A 14,432-nucleotide genomic window follows, 5' to 3' on the forward strand; every position below is an offset into this window, starting at 1 on the left:
AGTAGCTTTCCCCCTGTTATGGGCCATTGTTCCATCCATACAGGGGTGGTGGATTTCCAGTTGAGGGGAAGTGCAAGCTTACTCATTAAATTGAATGGTAGCTTGTAATTGTTGTAATAGGTCTCTGCCCCACAGATTGAGGTGGATTTTCAGCACACAGGGCTGGATGTATGCAATGGTTTCAGAGCTGTCAGGCAGAGAAACAGGCAACCACTGTTCGCTTTTGGAAGAGGTTTGAGGTCCACCCACACCCCAAACTGCAGACTCAAGGGGCCACATGGGATCCCAGCAATTACTGGATATGACAGAAATGTCTGCGCCCGTGTCAATGAAGCCTTCCAGAACTTTGCCATTGATTTTATACTTACGAAGAAGTTTCTGTTCACCGATCCTCTGGATTACAGCTAATAGCTGCGGAGAAAGGGGAGAGAGCTGGTGCAAATTACTATCCATAATAGAAGCAGTAGGATGAGAAGGGAGCACTACCAAATGCGCCCAAGACTCACCCTTTTTTAACTGCATGGGCATATGGCTCCAAAATGGAACCATGATTGTGCCCATATAGTCAGGATCTAGGACTCCTGGAATAACCAGGATTCCTTCTTTGGCCGCAGAGAATTTGGGTAAAATTAAACCTGCGACCTTAGGTGGTAGTGGGCCCGCCAATTGGGTGGGCATGAGCACAATTTCACCAGGTAAAACAGTGTCTTTGGTTTCTTGATTGATTAAATCAATAGTGAAATCAGAGGGTGTATCCTTAGAAAAATTTTCAATAGTGGAAACTAACGGCGGAGGGCTCTCTATTTGTCCTGGCCCGAGAGCTGGGCCCCCATGGAGTTTCCCGAACTCCTGCACTGATTTGCCCAATGATAGCCTTTTCCGCATTTTGGGCATTTTTTGGAAGGTTTAGCCTTATTGGCATCACCATTCCTGTTTGCTCCCCCGCCAGGGGCTCTGCATTGCTAGGCAAAATGACCTGGGCGTTTGCAATTGAAGCAATTGCCCGTGGGCTTATTGCCAGCCTGGATGGCCCCGGCAAGCAAAGACATCGCGTGGCTCTGACTGCCAACATCTGCACAGGTTTGAATCATATTGGCCAGGTCATATTTGGGGCGATGTACGATTGACTGCAAAGCCTTCTTGAAATCGGTGTTTGCATTTTCAAAGGCCAATTTTTTCATCAATTCATTTTGAGCTGTAGGGTCATCAATCTGCCTAGTGACTGATTCTTTCAATCTATCTATAAATTGATGGTAAGGCTCCAAATGTTGTTGCTTAATATTAACAAAGGAGCTCAGTGGTTGCCCTGAGACAGGGACTTTCTGAAAGGCACGTTGTACACAGGTCGCGGTGCGACTGAAATGTAAAGGTGTCAATTGCGCCTGGGCTGGTATATTATCATACAGACCAGCGCCAAAGAGTTGGGAGGCTGAATGATGTGGATCAGCCAGGTCTGCTGCGCTATGCTTAAATTCACTTTCAAAAACCACATACTGAGCAGGAGATAAAAGCATGCGCATCAAATCCTTCCAATCTTGAGGTAGCATTGTGTAACCATTTGCGATCCCCTCCAGCATCCCCAGCACATAAGAAGATTTGAGGCCAGAATCAGTAATGGCTTTCCTTAATTCTCTCAGAATAGAATAAGGAAGCGCCTCGTACATCACCTGTTGTTGTGCAGTGCCGGGGTTCGTATAGGAGATAGGGAAAGCAGATGGCATTTCCCCAGCCCATCCAGCCTCTTCCTCTAAGGAGAGGAGCCCTCGCTGCCTAGCTTGAGAAAGCGCGGCGCGCACAGCTCCGGTGAAAGAACACGCAGGGGCTGAGGCAGGCAAAGGAGGGATGGGGGGTGGACGTGGGCTGAGGCGTAGGGAGGGGTTGGCAAGGTTGCGATGGAGGCAGAAGCTTTGGGTAAGGGGGGGATTGTTTGCTGCGGCTAAAAGAGCAGGTGCCGACGGAGATGCCTGTGGTCCTAATCTAACGATGGCATCTGCACACTTCTGCCAAGTGAGCAGACAATGAATCGGTGCCCTCGGTTCTGAGAAGAGAGTTTTCCCGATCTTTTGCCAAGCTTCTGACCCCAGAGAGCCTGACTCTGGGTACCAGGGGCACTGGCAAGCAATCTCACATAACAATTGTTCAATTTCTTTCAAAGAAATATGAGCACCCGCCACCCGCTGTCTAACGAGATGAAGCAGCTACTTGGCATGCTCCTGTTGGAACTTAGTCAGTCCCCCCCCCCCCCATACTCACGAAGTAGCGCGCTGAGACTTTTCCAGTCGAGTGAAGTACAGGCGTGGCTGCGTAGGGATCTGGCATGCTGGGGTCACCAGATGTTGGGTTGAAATAAAAGACAGACGAATAGCAAGTGTCATATGGGAGGCATCTCCCGAGCACGTCTCGGGGAGTCCCTTTTATTGAATATTACAGCATTGCCACATATGTGCTTGTTGCTGATTGGTTAACACAAATACAATGCAAAGGTTGCATATAAGCATTAATCATGAATAGATTAAAGGTTGGGAAAAGGAACACAGAATTGGACAGGCGTGAAAGCCTTCTTGTTAAACTCTTACTAGTAACTAATATAGCAAAACATAAACTATTACTAGTGATTGATTAGCCTTCATCCGTAGATGTAGTCAACCATGCATTAAGAACAGGTCAGGGTACAATGTTTTCATGAACTAAATGTGAACTGAACATTCTAGGGTGAAGAAGGAATGTTTCAGCTTAGAACGGTTTTGCCAGAGTCATATGCAGAAGCAAAACTTCCCATCACTCCGTTGCCCACGCCCTCCTTGCGCAGAAGGCTTTCACGCAGAGTAGGAGGAGACTAGGCGTCAAAGAGCTTCTTTGCTGGAAGAAGTTTAAGAAACGCCCACTGACGGATTCTGTCAGTGATTGAGTCAGCCATGGGTGACTGGCTGTCCGGACAGAAAAGGTTCACTTTGGCAACCCAGCCAGCTGTTTGCACCCAGCCGGGGATATAAGCACCGGCTTACGCACGAGCAACCCCTAGAACCATTACAGCAATCCGTCAGTCCCTGGCGTTGCTTGTGCGCAGCCCCGGGGAGGCAGCACGATGAGCCAAACAGGGCCGGCTGGAGAGACAGAGCAAGAAGCCATGGTGCAAAGTCTGGTCGAGAGGAACCGAGACCTGGAGGCACATGTTGCGACCCTGTCAGCGCGGCTGGAGGAGAGGCGGGCTCAGGATGAACAGGTCAGAGCCACTCCGATAGGGAGGAAGGTCCCGGGGCTGGTAAACAAGTTTGGTGGAAAGCCCCAAGACTACAATGCTTTCCGAACGGAAATTCAATACGCTTTGGAATTGCAGAAAAATGACTTTGCTGATGACAGGGAGAGGGTGGCTTACTGTGCTGGTCCAGGGGGGAGGTTACCGTGGGGGGAGGTCCAGGACCTGAGGTGAGGGTCAGCAGACAGTCCTCCTCGGGCGAAGCGGGGTCTACAGCAAGAAGCCGGGCAAGGACAGGAACTCTGGGGGAACAGGACTGGATGCTGGCCGAAACAGCTCATCAACTCATCAACCTGGGACCACAGCTCATCAACCTCATCAACCTGGGACCGGGCTGACTGGCCTTTATCTTCTCTGAGGCCAGGGGCGGTCCCGGCCCCCAGGAGATGCGCCTCTCCTGGCCTTAAGGCGAGCACTCCTCCTGGGAGAAACCAGTTCCCTTCGCCTCTCTGCCCTGAGCCTCTGCAGTTCAGGAGAGGCTGAAGGGTTACTGGGCCCAGGGGGAGACTCACCTGTAGGCACTGAGTCCTCAACCACCTCTGGAGCCAGAGTGGATTCACCTGGTGCCTGCCCCTGAGGATCCGGCTCAGGTGCAGGCGCTTCAGAATCAAGGCCCTGCCCCAGTTCAGCCGACCCTGGAGGCGGGGACTCCTGTGCAGGCTGGGATTCCTCTGGTTCAGCCTCTGAATCGGATTCCCAGGCCATCACACTTACATTGTTGGACATCTGCAGGATGGGGCGCGCGAATGGATCAGGCCCTTAATGGCAACAGGGAATGATGCATTGAAAGATCTTAAGAAATTCTACCAGGCAATGGACGCGATGTTCTCCAGCGAGGTTGAGCAAAGCGTGACATGGAGGGAGCTGATGGGGTGCAAGCAGGGGAGCCTGTCCGTCAGAAACTACTGGTCACGTTTTGCGATGTTAGTCCACAAGCTCGGGTGGGATCTGGACTCTGAACCAGTACAAATGCTGTTTGAGGCAGGTTTGGACCCCAAAGTGAAAGACAAGTTGTCCCGAGCGCCCCGCCCGCGGTCGATGGATGAACTCACAAAGACTGTGCTTGCGATCGGTGTACGCCAGGAAGCGCGGGCTCAGGAGAAGCGGTAGATAAGGGCGGAACGTTTCCATGGCAACCACATTCCTGAGATGCCGAGGGAGCCTTCCCAGACGGCAGAGCCGATGGAAATTGATGGAGCGCGCACGAAGTTTCAAACGCCAGTGAAGGCCGGAAAAGGGAGGGGAAGGAGTAGAAAACTACCAAGAAGTGTTTCCTCTGTCAGTGGCCAGGACATTTTGCAAAGGTCTGTCCTCAACGAAAGGCCTGGCAAGGCATGATGTGGGCTGCAGGCCACGACGAGAAGGGGGAGGAAGGGCCGGTGCAGGGAAACGAGAAAGCCTGGCTGCCAACCAGCAGGGGCAGCAGCCAGGCCAGCAGCCAATAGAAGTGCCCCAGCCTGACCCTCCCAAGGCAGCTATAGTCATAGAGGTGGTGCTAGAACTCCCAAATGGGCACCCAGTCAAAGTGGAGGGGCTGCTGGATTCTGGCAGCTCGTGTAATTTATTCAGCAGAGACTTCGCTCTGGAGCACCAGCTCCACCTGTTGCCACTAGATTTTCCCTTGCAGGTGACCACCATCAATGGCAGGGAACTCCTGGGAGGGGAAGTGACACACCAGACACCGCCAAAGCGGATGAGTGTTTCCAGGCACACGGAAACCATTGCCTTTCACGTGGCCACGCTGGCAGGACCCCCAATAATACTGGGAATGAGCTGGCTGGCAATACATGACCCAGTGGTGTCATGGCATCAGCGGTCGCTCATCTTTTGGTCAGCTTACTGCTTAGAACACTGTCTGAGAGGGAAGGAACCAAAAATGACGGTGGCCAGGGTGGCTGGGGTGGCCCTGGAGGAAAAAGGGCAGGTGCCACCACAATATGCTGATTTGAAGGAGGTCTTCAGCGAGAGGGAGGCAGACAGACTGCCCCCCCCAGGCCATTTGACTGCCAAATCAACCTGCTTCAAGGGGCTCAGTTACTGGTGGGTAAGCTGTATGCCATGTCCAACCGGGAGATGCAGGAGTTGAGGCAGTTTATTGACAAGAACCTGAAGAGAGGTTTCATAAGGGAATCAAAGGCGGTGGGGGTGTGTCCAGTGTTCTTTGTGGACAAAAAAGAGACTAATCAGCCCAGATTAGTCGTGGATTACAGGGCCGTAAACCTGGTGTCAGAATCCATGACTTTCCCAATGCCCAGGATTGACGATATTTTGACACGTGTGAGGCAGGGGAAGATTTTTACCAAGCTGGACCTCATACAATCTGATTAGGATAAGGGAGGGGGACGAATGGAAAACGACCATGTTCACCCCCCTGGGGGCTTTTGAGTACTTAGTTATGCCATTTGGATTACAATCGGGCTCCGCCTGCTTTCAAGCCTTCATGAACCATGTGTTGGGACCCCTGCTGTACAAGAATTGTGTAGCCTTTTTGGATGACGTCTTAATCTATTCGGACAATGAAACGCAACACGTCAGAGACGTCAGGGAGGTGCTACAGAGATTGAAGAAGCATCAGTTGTGGGTCAAGCTGGAAAAATGCCAATTCCACGCCAGGGAGGTTGAGTTCCTGGGGTACAGGTTGTCAGACAAAGGACTGGCCATGGATCCAGGCAAGGTGAAGGCAGTGCTGGAATGGAAGGCCCCCAAAAACAGAAAGGATGTGCAGAGGTTCCTAGGCTTCAGCAACTTCTACAGGAAGAACTTCGCTCACTTGACAGCGCCCATAACAGATTGTCTTAGTAGCAAAAAGAAGTTCGCATGGACAGAGGATGCGCAGCAATCCTTTGAAAAACTGAAGAAGGCGTTCACCTCGGAAGAGCAGCTCCTGCACGTGGATCCGGAGAAGCCCATGAGACTGGAGACGAACGCATCTGACCGCGCGATTGGAGCGGTACTTTTGCAACCCGGGTCCAAGGAGAACTGGAGACCGTGTGCCTTTTTCTCTAGGAAGCTGAGCAAGTCGGAGCAAAACTACACAGTGTATGACCGAGAACTGCTTGTGATCTATGCGGCATTTCGGCAATGGAGACATCTTTTGATAGGGGCGCGGCACAAGATCCAGGTCCGAACTGACCACAGGAACTTGGAATACTGACGGACCGTGCGAGTGCTCAACCAGAGACAGATCAGATGGTCCCAAGAGTTCGCCAAGTTTTTCTTCAAGATACGATACGTGCCGGAAGGGGAAAATGTGAGGGCAGATGCACTCTCCAGGAAACCGGAGTACATGGAAGGAGAGGGGCCACCAGAGACTAGGCACGTGTTCCCCGAGGACCGGTGGGTGGGTGTGGGAGCGTTGGTAGGGAAACGAGAACTAGCAGGGCTCACCAGAGACGATGAGTTTGCTCAGACGAAAATCAGGGAGCTCAGAGACGGAAAGGAAGACAATGGAGGGTTTGAGGAAGAGGAAGGGCTACTGTACTACAAGGGGGCGCTGTATGTACCAGGAGATACTTTGAGGGGGAAGGTACTTAGACAGCTCCATGACAACCCAACAGCTGGGCACTTTGGACAGCACAAGACCATGCTACTTGTCACCAGGGAGTTCTGGTGGCCAAAGGTGAGGGAAGACGTACGAGAATATGTACGAGAATGCGACCAATGCCAGAGGGGAAAGGGGGAAAGGGCTGTCCCCACGGGGCTACTGGAACCCTTACCTACACCGGAAAGGCCCTGGGAGGTGGTGTCCATTGATTTTATGACAGATCTGCCCAAGTCAAGGGGAAAGACAGTGGTCATGGTAGTGGTCGATCTACTGACTAAAATGTGCCATTTCATAGCTTGCTCGCATGAAGTATCGGCAGAGGAGACAGCCAGGCTGTTTGTGGACCACATTTTTAGACTGCATGGGACCCCATTGAGGGTAATCTCGGATCGCGGGAAACAATTTACCTCCCGGTTCTGGCGGAGTCTCATGAGCTTGCTACAGGTCGAGGTGAGCTTCTCGACGGCAAGGCACCCAGAAACCAACGGACAGGCCGAAAGAGCGAACGGTATACTCCAGCAGTACCTACGCTGCTATGTCAGCGAGAGGCAGAACGATTGGGTAGAGAAATTAGCTTTGGCTGAATTTGCGTACAATAACGCTGAACACGTGTCCACGGGAATGAGCCCTTTCATGGCCAATTACGGGTGTCACCCCAGGGCTTTCCCGGGGTGGGGGGAGGAAGGATGGAGTGTACCGGCGGCTGAGCAATTTGTGGAGGAAATGGAGGCCTTACACCAGCAACTTAGGCTGATCTTGGAGCGGGCCAAGGAAGTTTACAAGAGGCAGGCAGACAGGCACCGTCGGGAGGGGGAGGCCATACGGGTGGGAGACCGGGTGTGGTTGTCATCCCAAGGGTTGCCCCTAAAGGGAGGGTGCAAGAAGTTGCAGCCTAGGCGGCTGGGGCCTTTTGAGGTGATACAGCAGGTTAACCCAGTGGCATTTAAACTCAAGTTGCCTGACGGCATGAAGATACATCCGGTGTTCCATAGGTCCCTACTTTCACATTACAGGGAGGGGCGGGAATTCCCGGGATGGGAGGGAGGGGTTACCACCCACCCGCGGGTAGAGGAGAGGGAACACTGTAACAAAGCTACAGAAATACTCGATTCGAGGTGGCGAGGTCGCCAGGTAGAGTACTTGGTAGCCTGGGAGGGGGAACCTAGGTCTTAAAACACTTGGGTCCCTGCAGAATCAATCACTGACGGGTATCTGGTGGAAGAGTTTCATGGTTTGTTCCCGGGTAAGCCCAAACCATTAGCTAGATTCTGGGAGGAAGAATTTGGACCCACAGACGACGAAGGGGACTTTGTGGGTTTTCCTGCCTCCGAAGAGGAGGGAGGGGAGGTGTCCGAGGGAGAAGAATCAGACTGGGAGATTCAACCAGCTGGAAGAGATCCGAGCAGATGGGAGGCTGGTTTTGAATCCTCAGAAAATGATGACAGTTCTTTCAGGGGATTCCCCGCATCGTCGGTCGAGGAGAGAGAGGAGGATGTATCGGAAGATCGCGCCAGGGGTGTGGGGGTCCTGAGGAGGAGGTGGATGTCAGGGAACTGCCATCAGTGCCGGAGGGAGAGAGCAAAAGCCAGAGGGATTCCAGAGAGCGTCCAGGGATCGGGAGAAGCAGCCCATCTTCTGGGGAAGAGAATCAGCGTAGCACCAGTGGAGAAGGGGGGCAGATGGGGTAAGCAGTGAGGCGGTCCCATGACTCCTTGCCGGGGACCAGCGGGGAGAGTAGGGGTCCTCCGCTGCCTATGCCCTCCTTGCGCAGAAGGCTTTCGCGCAGAGAGAGTAGGAGGAGACTAGGCGTCAAAGAGCTTCTTTGCTGGGAGAAGTTTAAGAAACGCCCACTGACGGATTCTGCCAGCGATTGAGTCAGCCACGGGTGAGTGGCTGTCCGGACAGAAAAGGTTCACTTTGGCAACCCAGCCAGGTGTTTGCACCCAGCCGGGGAGATAAGCACCAGCTTACTCACGAGCAACCCCTAGAACCATTACAATTTGCCAATAACCTTTAATTACTTTACAAGTCCACCACATGTGGTAAAGCGTACCTTCTTTCTCTTTACACTTCCAGCACTTATTAGCACTTGTTCTATACATTTTTGCCAGTTTGACAGGAGTTAAATACCATCGGTACATCATTTTCATATAATTCTCTTTCAAAGTTGTATATGCGGTGAATTTTAAATCAACTTTCCATAATTTTTCCCAGTCTTTCATTTGTAAGTTATATCCTACATCTTGTGCCCGTTTAATCATTACACATTTAACCTCTTCATCTTTGGTTTCCCATTTTAATAATAAATTATACATCTTCTTCAATAATTTGGTATTATCCTCTACAATTTCTCTTTGAAATCTAGATAAATTATAATTAAATCCTTTCTTTTTATCTTCTTTGAAGACCTCATTTACTTGAAAATATTGTAACCAGTCATTAACATGTTCTCTGATCTCTTCAAATTCTTTCATCTTTAATTTCCCTTCTGTTTCTATTAATAGATCTCTATTTGTAAGCCATTTTCCTCTCCTATTTATTTTTTAATCGATGTTACTTCCATTGGAGACAACCACCATGGAGTCTTCTGTTCTAATAAATCTTTGTACCTTTCCTTTGTACCTTTGTACTTTTAAGATCTGGAAGGGGGAAACCACCTCTATCTTTACTGTCTGTAAGTAATTTATGTTTTATTATTGGTTTTTCCCTTTCCAGATGAATTTTGTAATATCCATTTGTCATTTCTTGAAGCATGCTGCATTACCTATAACCCGTACTGACTGGAATAAAAATAACATTTTTGGCAATATGTTTATATTGATCACTTCATGTTTATCACTTCCTAACAGTGATAAATTCATTCTTCCCCATACTTCTAGATTCCTTTTTATTTCATTCCATTTTTTTCATAATTATCTTTAAGCATGTTAATATTTTTGGTTGTCAACCAAACTCCTAAATATTTAACTTTTTTATGAACCTCTGTTTCTATATTTTGCTGTAATCCCCCCCCCTTTTTCTGGTACATTTTTCACTATCAGCTTTGTCTTATTTTTGTTCAACTTAAAACCTGCCACCTGCCCAAAGTTCTGTATTTTTTCTAAGACTTTTGGCAGAGAGTTCTTAGGGTCCTCCACTGTTACTACAAGATCATGTGCATATGCTTTTAATTTATTTAATTTAATTTATTTAATTTAATTTATGTTCCCCATCCCCCACCATGATTCCTCTGGGTTTTTTTTTTTTACCTACTTGGGCTCATGTAGCATAGTGGGTAAGGGACAGCTAAACATCTGGAAGTCTGCATTCAACTGTTGCCTCATTCATTAACTTGGTTGCCCTAAGTAAGCCTGCATTTTCTAACCTGCCAAACTGGTGCAGGGGAAATAGCATTGGCCAACCATCTACAGTCGTTGTAATGCTTACTGAGACAATGTGTGTGAATCACTGTGAATACCAGTTGCTGGGAATCACAAAAGGGGAGAGTGTGTAGTTCCTAGCTGTCAGGGAACTGACATTGGAGCCGAGTGGAGCGGCAAGGCTCCCTAATGATGCCGGAGAAGGAACCAGCAAGGAGAGAGGGAGACCCCGCCCATGAAAATGACAGTCTCCAGACACACAGAGACAATTGCATTTCACGTAACCACGTTAGCAGGACCACCTATCATACTGGGAATGAGTTGGCTAGCACTGCACGACCCAGTAGTAGGGTGGCACCAGCGGACAGTCACCTTTGGGTCGGCTCACTGCGTAGAGCACTGCCACGGGGGGAAAACCTGAGGATGGCAGTAGCCAGGGTGGCAGGGATGGCGGTAGGGGAAAAGGGGAAGGTACCACCTCAGTACGCCGACTTGGAAGAAGTCTTCAGCGAGGAGGCGGCGGATAGGCTACCCCCTCACAGGCCCTTTGACTGTCAGATCAACCTGCTCCCAGAGGCTCAGCTGCCAGTGGGTAAGCTGTACGCCATGTCAGATAGGGAGATGCAGGAATTGCGGAAGTTTATTGACAAGAACCTGAAGAGAGGTTTCATACGGGAATCTAGGGCGGTGGGGGGTAGTCCAGTGTTTGTGGACAAGCGAGACTCCAAGGAGCTCAGGCTCATCGTAGATTATAGGGGGGTCAACAGGGTGTCGGAATCAGTGACCTTCCCAATGCCCAGAATTGATGACATTTTGACCAGGGTACGGAAGGGGAAGATTTTTACCAAACTGGACCTTCGGGGGGCGTACAATTTGATAAGGATGAGGGAGGGGGATGAATGGAAAACCACCATGTTCACTCCTCTGGGGGCCTTTGAGTACTTAGTTATGCCCTTCGGATTACAATCCGGCTCAAGCACGTTTCAAGCTTTCATGCACCACGTGCTAGGGTCCCTGCTGTACAAGAATTGCGTGGCTTTCTTGGACGACGTGCTAATCTACTCGGAGAATGAAGAGCAGCATGTAAAAGACGTCAGGGAGGTGATGAAAAGACTGCAGGAGCACCAGCTGTGGGTCAAGCTGGAGAAGTGCCAATTCCACGCGCGAGAGGTGGAGTTCCTGGGTTACAGGTTGTCGGACAAAGGCTTAGCCATGGACCCAGGCAAGGTGCAGGCAGTGCTGGAGTGGAAGTCTCCCAAGAACCGGAAAGACGTGCAGAGGTTCTTGGGGTTTGGAAACTTCTATAGGAAGTTCATCAAGAACTTCGCTCATTTAACGGCACGCATAACTGATTGTCTCAGCAGTAAGAAGAAGTTTGAATGGACGGAAGAGGCCCAGCGGTCCTTTGAAAAACTAAAGAGGGCTTTCGCATTGGAAGAGCAACTCCTACACGTGGATCTGCAGAAGCCGGACGCGTCAGACAGAGCGGTGGGGGCGATATTGCTCCAGCCGGGAGATGGGGGTGTGTGGAAGCCGTGCGCCTTTTTCTCAAGGAAGCTAAACAAGTCAGAACAAAACTACACGGTGTATGATCGGGAACTACTGGCGATTCATGAGGCTTTTCGATGCTGGAGACATTTTCTAATAGGGGCACAGCACAAGATCCAGGTGTGCACGGACCATAAGAACCTGGAGTATTGGAGAACTGCGTGAGTCCTGAACCAAAGACAGGTGCGGTGGGCACAGGAGTTTTCCAAGTTTTACTTTGAGATTAGGTACGTGCCTGGGAAGGAAAACGTCAGAGCAGATGCTCTCTCCCGCAAACCAGAGTACTTGGAAGGGGAGGGAGTGCCGGAAGTACGTCATGTCATACCCGAGGACCGATGGGTGTGTGGGGGAGTGTTGGTAGGGAGACAAGAACTAGCCGGGTTGACGAGGGAGGACCAGTACGCCCAAACCAAGATCAGGGAGATCCGAAATGCAGAAGAAAACCAGGGGGGCTTTGAGGTAAAGGAGGGGGCTTTGTACTATAAGGGTGCGTTGTACATACCGGAGGGGGACTTGAGGGGAAGAATACTGAAACAGCTTCATGACAACCCCACAGCGGGACATTTTGGTCAACACAAAACAATGCTACTTGTCACCAGACAGTTCTGGTGGCCAAGGGTGAGGGATGATGTGAGGGAGTACGTACGGGGTTGCGAACGTTGCCAGTGAGTTAAAGGGGAGAGGGCCGCACTCACGGGGTTACTGGAGCCTTTACCCACACCAGAGAAACCATGGGAGGTGGTATCAATTGATTTTATGACCGATTTACCCAAAGTCAGGGGGAAAACGGCAGTGATGGTGGTAGCTGACTTGATGACCAAAATGTGCCATTTTATTGCTTGCTTGCATGCCGTGACGGCAGAAGAAACAGCTAAGCTGTTTGTAGAGCATGTTTTCAGGTTGCATGGCGCCCCCTTGAGGGTTTTATCCGACAGAGGCCGGCAATTTACTTCCAGATTCTGGAGGAAGCTGATGAGCCTGCTGGACGTCGAGGTGAGCTTCTCGACGGCCAGACACCCAGAGACTAACAGACAAGCAGAAAGAGCTAATAGCATACTTCAACAGTACCTACGCTGCTACGTCAACGAGAGGGAGAACGATTGGGTGGACAAATTAGCGTTGGCTGAGTTTGCATACAATAACGCGGAACATGTGTCCACGGGGATGAGTCCATTCATGGCCAATTACGGGTGTCGAGGTGGAGGCGAGGTGGAGTGTGCCGGCAGCCGAACAATTTGTGGAAGAAATGGAGGCTTTACACCAACAGCTTAAGATTAACCTGGAAAGGGCAAAGGAAGAGTACAAGAGGCAGGCGGACAAGCACCGCAGAGAAGGGGAGACTATAAGAGTGGGGGACCAGGTGTGGTTGTCTACCAAAGGGTTACCATTCAAAGGGGGTTGTAAGAAACTACGGCCAAGGCGATTGGGACCTTTCGAGGTAACACAACAGGTGAATCCTGTGACCTTCAGGCTCAAATTGCCCTCCAACATGAAACTGCACCCGGTGTTCCACAGGTCTTTACTCTCACCGTTCAGGGAGGGAAGAGAATTTCTGGGTCAACAAAGAGAAACACCCCTGCATCCACAGATGGAGGAAAGGGAACTCAGTGGTCATGCAGCTGAAATTCTCGATTCAATGTGGAGGGGGAGGCGAGTGGAGTATTTGGTGTCTTGGGAGGGGGAGTCAGAATCGGAAAACACATGGGTCCCAGCAGAAGAGATTAGGGATGAGTATCTGCAGGAGGAGTTTCATCGAAGGTTCCCTAGGAAGCCCAAACCACTAGAGAGGTTCTGGGGGGAGCAATTTGGTACCATGGATGATGAAGAAGAGTTTGTGGGATTTCCCGCCTCCGAAGAGGAGGAAGGGGAGTTATCCGCAGGAGAGGAATCCGACTGGGAAGATTGGGGAGCGGGAAGAAACAGCAGCAGGTGGAGAGCGGTGTTTGAATCATCAGAGGGAGGGGATAGCTCCTTCCAGGGGTTCCCTGCGTCACCGTCCAAAGAACGGACGGGGGAGGGGGAGGGCCCTGGGAGGGAGGTGGATGTCAGGGAACTGACATCGGAGCTGAGTGGAGCGGCAAGGCTCCCTAATGATACCGGAGAGGGAACCAGCAAGGAGAGAGAGAGAGCTTCCGCTGGGGAAGGAAACCAAGGTGACACCAGGAAGAAAGGAGGGGCTGAGAGTACTTTGGAGGGGAGGCTCAGAGACTCTTCCAGTGAAGTCAGTGAGGAAAGTGCAGGACCACCCCTTGGCACACCCACTCTGCGCAGAAGGCTTCTGCGCAGAGAAGCGAGGAGGAGATTGGCTGTTAAGGAATTCTTATGTTGGAGGAAGTTTAGGAAACGCCCACTGACGGATTCTGTCAGTGATTGAGACAGTCGCATTTTTAGGGCTGTCAAACAGGGAAAAGGTCCAGCTACGTAGCCAGCTCGGAGCAGTTTGGAATTTACGCACAAGCAACCCCAATTCCCATTACACTAGCTTAGCGTTGTCTTAGAATGCTGGGATCAGGGGTTTATTATGTATCTCTGTATTTATTTTCCTTTGCTTATATCCTAACCTTCCCAACAGGAGCATGGCTGGGCTATGCAGTTTACAAATACAGCACAACAATAAATAACATTAACAACACATAAAGTAGTGGCATTGGCAAGAAGGTATATTACATTCCAAAGGCTTGAGTAAACCATAAAGGTTTTCACATTGTGACACATTCCATTTGCA

General features: G+C 50.5%; 1 protein-coding gene across 1 annotated transcript in view; it reads left to right on the top strand.

Moving 5' to 3' along the window:
• Positions 1 to 14,432, top strand: part of LOC310836049 (nuclear pore complex protein Nup214-like) — a gene marked incomplete at its 3' end in the record, with an annotated part of 42,277 nt that overhangs the window by 11,799 nt on the left and 16,046 nt on the right. The window lies entirely within an intron of this gene.

The sequence above is a fragment of the Podarcis gaigeae genome (assembly GCF_964106915.1).
Source record: "Podarcis gaigeae genome assembly, chromosome: W".
Lineage (NCBI taxonomy): Eukaryota > Metazoa > Chordata > Lepidosauria > Squamata > Lacertidae > Podarcis > Podarcis gaigeae.